Source organism: Pongo pygmaeus, chromosome 19 (assembly GCF_028885625.2).
Source record: "Pongo pygmaeus isolate AG05252 chromosome 19, NHGRI_mPonPyg2-v2.0_pri, whole genome shotgun sequence".
Classification (NCBI taxonomy): Eukaryota; Metazoa; Chordata; class Mammalia; order Primates; family Hominidae; genus Pongo; species Pongo pygmaeus.
The window spans coordinates 25,445,059-25,451,555 of record NC_072392.2 but is presented as its reverse complement, the minus strand read 5'-3'; positions in this window follow the sequence as shown (position 1 = coordinate 25,451,555).

Below are 6,497 nucleotides of genomic sequence, written 5' to 3'. Positions count from 1 at the left end.
TCAGGTGATCGACCCACCTTGGCCTCCCAAAGTACTGGGATTACAGGCATAAGCCACTGCGCCCAGCCTGATATTGCATTCTTGGATTTTGAACACTGAATATCTTTTTGAAAGATTACACCTCTTTACCAATTTGTGCTTTGGAAATTATTTTCCCTCAAGTGTTCTAAGAGTGTAATGAAGAATGAGGGTCACGTTTTATCACTTTTTTCCTTAAAGATTTCAGACATGCTGAGGCCGAGCTTGGTGACTCACGCCTGTAATTCCAGCACTTTGGGAGGCCAAGGTGGGTAGATCACGAGATCAGGGGATCGAGACCATCCTAGCTAACACGGTGAAACCCCATCTCTACCAAAAACACAAAAAAAGTAGCCAGATTTGGTGGCGGGCACCTGTAATCCAGCTATGTGGGAGGCTGAGGCAGGAGAATGTCTGAACCCAGGAGGCAGAACTTGCAGTGAGCTGAGATCGCACCACTGCACTCCAGCCTGGGTGACAGAGCATGACTCCGTCTCAAAAAAAAAAAAAAAAAAAAGATTTCAGACATGCTGAAACTGAATGAAGTATTATTTGCTACCAGATAGATTAGTTCTTTCTAGTTGTAGGAGTGAATACATCTTTAATGGTATATTTTGGGTTATTGCCTTATTTTTGATGCAGTATTCTGTAAATAATTTTTTAAACCTGGCAAAATTCAGTGAGCATAGATTCATCAACTTTGGTGTTATATTGTGTTTGCTTTTAAAAACTGCTTTTGAGGCCTGGCATGGTGGCTCTTGCCTGTAATCCCAGCACTTTGGGAGGCCAAGGTGGGTGGGTTACCTGAGGTCAGGAGTTCGAGACTAGCCTGGCCAACATGGCAAAACCCCATTTCTACTAAAAACAAAATTAGCCAGGCATGTTGGTGCATGCTTGTAGTCCTAGCTACTCAGGAGGCTGAGGCAAGAGAATCGCCTGAATCAGGGAGGCAAAGGTTGCTGTGAGCCAAGATCACACCATTGCACTCCATCCTAGGTGATAAGAGCGAAACTCTGTCTCAAAAAAAAAAACCAAAAAAAAAAACTGCTTTTGAATAGAGTTGTAAATACTTTTTTTAAGAAAAAAGAAATTATCAAGTGCATAAGTTTATAACACAAAATCAAATAAAATTCAAGGCACAAGTTAGTACTAAAAAAATTATGTTGAATATTCCCTAATACAACATGCTTTTTCCCTTCATGAACAGTTTGTGTTTTACTGAGAAGACACCTTATTTATGGCAGAAGTTAGACTACAGATGAATATGTACTTTAAACACTCTCAGTAGCTTTCTTAATTTTACATATGCTGCTTTATGCTTCTGTTTACTTTCATTTTTCCCATGTCCATATTCTAGTAAATTTGAATATTTTAATTCAAGTTCATTGAATTTAATATTTAATATTGCTTGTATAATTTAGTATTTGTAAGACTCAAAAAGGTTTATGAAAAAAGAAAAAGATCAACATGTTGCTAATCATTTAAAGATTATTTTAAAATCTTTGACCTTTATGTGTTAATGAATAAAATGTTAGTAGTTATTTGCATAAAATAATTTATGTCTTTTGAACTTAGCATCCAGCATTTCTTTTTAAATAAATAAATAATTATTCTCCTGCAATATATTATGTTTATCTGGGTTTTGAAAAATGATGTTTCCTAATATGAGAAAGCCATTTACATATTTAAATCTACAAAGGCAAATGAAATGGTACTAAATTATTTACATAATAACATTTAGATGGTGGCCCTTATAACATTCTTTGTATACTTCACACAGAGTTGGGGATATGCAATCCTAGAATATTTCTGAGAGCAAACCCTTCAGCTTGATGAACAAAACAAGACTTTTAAGTCAAATTAAACTTTTAAATTACCCAGGTTATGGGGCCTTTTAATTCAATGGAGATGGAGCATAATGAATTATTCCCTTTTCATTGGGTAATAAGATCTCATTCTTAACTTATAATACTCAAAATATCCTTTAATTTTTAATTTGTGATTAACCATATCATTATCCCTAGATATTTTAGCTTCTATCTTGAAGTCTATAATAATTCTGAAACAGGAGAAAGTATTTTTTATTACCATATGTGTTAAACATCATGGTTTTCAAATTTAACTGCAAATGTATGTTTTTCATTGCTTCCTGATGACGCCCTTCACCCTATCCATATTGTCACTACCAAGTGGTAATTACTTTTCAGGTTTGCATATTTGTTTTTTTGGAAAATCTTCTCTGTGCCTTATAAAGAATATGATTGTAGGCATTCAAATACCAGTGAAATACACATAATTAGCCTGTGGTCTAACTCATTTCTTTAAGAAACTACACTAATTTTACCCACATACTGATATTTTTATTGCCGCATTATTTCTGGAGAAAATAAATACTGCTAACATCATGTTGGTAAGAGAGTAAAAAAGTCTTTTCTCGAAAAGTGCTCATTGCAGTATTAACATATAGTGTCAATTTTTTTTATAAATTCCTCATACACATTTTATTCTTAGAGAAATAAAAATGCTAAAAGTGAAATGACTTTGTTTACTCTCCATATTATAAGCCACCCATCTTGGTAATGTAGGGTCTTTATAGTTAGGGTAAGTTGTGTCATACCGAGGTAACAAAACAAAAAGTATTTTGTCTCTTTTGGGCCTTTTCTTATTCAGTTATACTGTCAGTTTGGCTTTTTTTTTGTAGATCAACTTATTGATCTCAGTATTCTGAAATAATATGTTTACTATCTTTTGATCAGTATTTAAAATATTAGATTTATTGTTACTCTTCTGCCTTTATTGGGCTGGAAGAATAATTGTTTCTCTCACTCCACAAAAGCCAAGTTGCAGAGAAAAACACATAGACATTCAATTGCAAAGCAAAGAAACTTGACTATTTTCTGCAATTTTAAAGTGTACATTGAATGAATTAAACCATCTTTTTATTTTCTTTTTTGCTCACTTGCAAATATTAACATCAAGCGTATTATTGTAATGTTATCTAGGTAAAAATCTCAACAACTTTTCATAATTACCATTTTTAAATATATAAATAGGGGACCTAACTTTAATTTTTAATGTTCGAGGCCATGTCTGTTATTTCACTCTTTAAACACAGTTCGTAATGCAGACACTTAGTAAATACTCAAAAATTATGTGCTGAATAAAAAAGGTTAAATATGTAATATGTACAAAATCTACTGGAAAAAATGCACCAACAATTTTATTTGGTATACCAGTTTATTGTAGAAACTTTATTGCCTTTAAATAATAATATACTTTTCCAGTGTCTACAATGACTTGTAATATTTGTACACATATAAAATAATATTTCCAAAAATGTAATCCGGCAAGGAAATATACTTTCTAAATTCTAGATTTATAATTTAGGGGTTAAATTATAAAATCATTAAATAAAATACAAATGACATATAGTCAAAGATCCCCTTGGAAAAAAATTAAGTGGCCTCTAAAGTGATGTATTCATATATATAATTTTACAATCACCCTCAGTTTGCTGTTCCTCTGGCATTAGAACAGATTGTTGTTGTTTATTTGCTTTAACATCAAAGGTAAATGTTTTTGTTCCTTTAAGGACATATGTAAAAATAAATGCATATAGTTTACAATAGAATCATATTTAGTGATAAGCACATAGGACATGAGACCATCCGAAATAAACGCAGAACCAAATCTCTCATGCATATGCACTCAACCACATATGTTTATTGATAAAATGCTAAGTGGAAAAACCTGAATTATGTAAATTTATCTCTCTCCTTTGCCTTTTTAAATATACACACAATCAATCAAACTCTTTGTGATTTAGTAATGAATAAGTAATACTCCATTGCATATGTAATGAAATGTGTGGCATAAAATCAATATTAGGTGTAAAAAATCTATGGCAATAAGGTTAGAAGGAATGTGCCATAGCAGCAATTATCTCATAGCCAAGAATATAGGTATTTTTAGTCTCTGATTCTTTTCATTGTCTACATTTTCTATGAATAACACAGATAACTTTTGTAACATTTTATTCTAAATCTTTTAACATGAAAGATACATTTAAAAATACTCATTCCATATACACGCTGATTTTTAAAGTATTTATATGATTTCTCATGGAGTTTAGGAATATTCAAAATCTACTAAAAGTTATCATGTTTTATGATAGCTCTCACTTGCTTTAAAAAAAAAAAACAGTCTTGACAATTTACAAGTATGCAATGGGCATCCACCTGGGGCCTAGATATCCTCTTGGGGACTGATGTCAACCTGGAGCCTGATGTCCACCTGGGACTGGCTATCCACCTGCTGCCAGATATCCACCTATGGCTGAATTTCCATTTGGGACCTGAAGTGTACCTCTGGCCAGGGTGTCCATCTGGGGCGTGATGTCCACCGGACACCTAGGTATCAACTTGGGGCTTGATGTCTACCTGTCCTCAGACTGTGGCCCCTGGGGGTAGGGACCACGTGGACATTTTCAGTACCGTATGCTGGGCCCACCAGGGCACCTGGCACACAGGACTAATGCTAAGGGCAGAGTTGCTGAGTGAATAAATGGGAGGATGTCAAATGCCTCTTCTTGCTTCTGGCCACCTCATAATGTGGAGATCATTCATAAGAACAGGAACTGCGTGACCTCAGCATGACTCTCCCCTGGCTCCAGATGCATGAGAACAGCTCAGTGGGCACCAGGAACACAGAACACTGTCCTCCCACCCACCCCGTAGCGAGCGTCAGCACTGCAGCCTCAGGCAGGAGCATCACAGAACAAAACAGGGACCTGCATTTAGGATTCCTCAAGTCAGTGGCTCTCTAGGGTCCCAGGAGGCAAAGGAGCAGGATCTGCAGGCTCCAAGGGCAGTAAGAAGGACCTCAGCAGTCTCTTTTGTCCCTTCTTTGCCTCCAGTTCCTGGGATGTGCAGTTCACTCTCGAGGCGTCCTCACCACAGCCAGGGCAGCAATTTCCCCCAACTTCCAAATGAGGTTTGATCGTGTTCCGGGACTTTTGACACAGGGTCCAGTGCCTGGGCACATTCTGTCCTATCCCAAATCCTCATCCACCCGAACCACCAAGCCTCTCTCTGCTCTGAAGGACCCCCAGAGTGAATAGCTTTTTTCAAGTGTTTCAGCAAACACGGGGTCATTCATAAAAAACCAAGGTCAACAAGCACTATCAGAGCATGTGGAACCCTACGGTTTCATGCTCTAAGCACCTCACATTATATACAGGAGAAAACGGAGGCTTCATCTCCTGTAGCCCCTGTCTACACTAGGGCAGGTGGGATGGTCGTAATTCCAGGTGCCCACAGAGGTGGACTGCAGGACCCCAGTTCTGTCCTTTCAAGGCTGTGCTGGGCATGGCCCTGGCCCAGGCAGAACCCTGGGAAGCTTGCAGATTCTCCTGCCCATGCTCTAGGCCCTTGTCTGAGCCTTTCTCTAAACTCAGCACATTGAATAGGGCTTGCTGGCTACACGTAGGTCAAGAGTGTAACCCCCATATCTCTAATTCCTCACAGAGTTCTCACTATATTCTCCTACCCACCCTGTTCTCAGACCTCCAGACTCAGAGAATAGATAGGCTACTGCCTGGTAACTCTATCTGGATGTCTAAGAGCAAACCCTACATAGCAAATTGTGCCAACACTATATATCCACCACCCACAAACCCATGCCGATCATAATGCCCATATGGAAACTAAATACTTGGATTAGTCCCATATGCAGAAAAAGGCAAATTATAAACAAAAGATTGTTATTAGGTTGGCGTGAAAATTATTGCTGTTTTTGACATTACTTTTAATGGCAAAAACTGCAATAACTTTTACACCAACCTAATAGGAGTGTGTGAAATGAACAGGTCTAGTTTGTCATGCTTTTCTATTTTCCATTTGTTCATATTTGTTGCTTTCTGTGTATCTTTGAGAGTTTGGAGGAATTTGTGAAAGGAACCAGGATAAACATTTTTTCTTGCTATTTGAAGGCTGCATTTTTTATCTATGTTACATCTCTAGTAATAGCTTTTTCAAAATTCTGTTTCATCTGCATACCTTATGTTCTTAATTGGTATTGCTACTAATATCAAAAATTATTTTCTTATTTTAATATTTTGTCTTCTGTTATTTCTTAGTTTATGTTACTTAAATTTGTTATGATTTTTGTTTACTTGTATGCTTTTTCTAGGTTTTCAGATGGATGATTTAGTTGTTTTATTAGATTTTCAGTTTTTTCTAAAAAATGTACTTAAAGTTAGAAATATGCCTCCAATTTCTGTTTAAATGAATTCTCAAAAACTTACATATCTAAAGGTATTTATCATTATACTACATTGTTTTCATAATTCACCTATTGTTTTCTCTCTAAATTCAAGATTGCTTAATAATGGTCTTAGTGATTTCCAAATATCTGAAAATTTTAATTATTGCTGGCTTTGAGGAATACAATATGATATTGACGATTTAGAATACATTGAT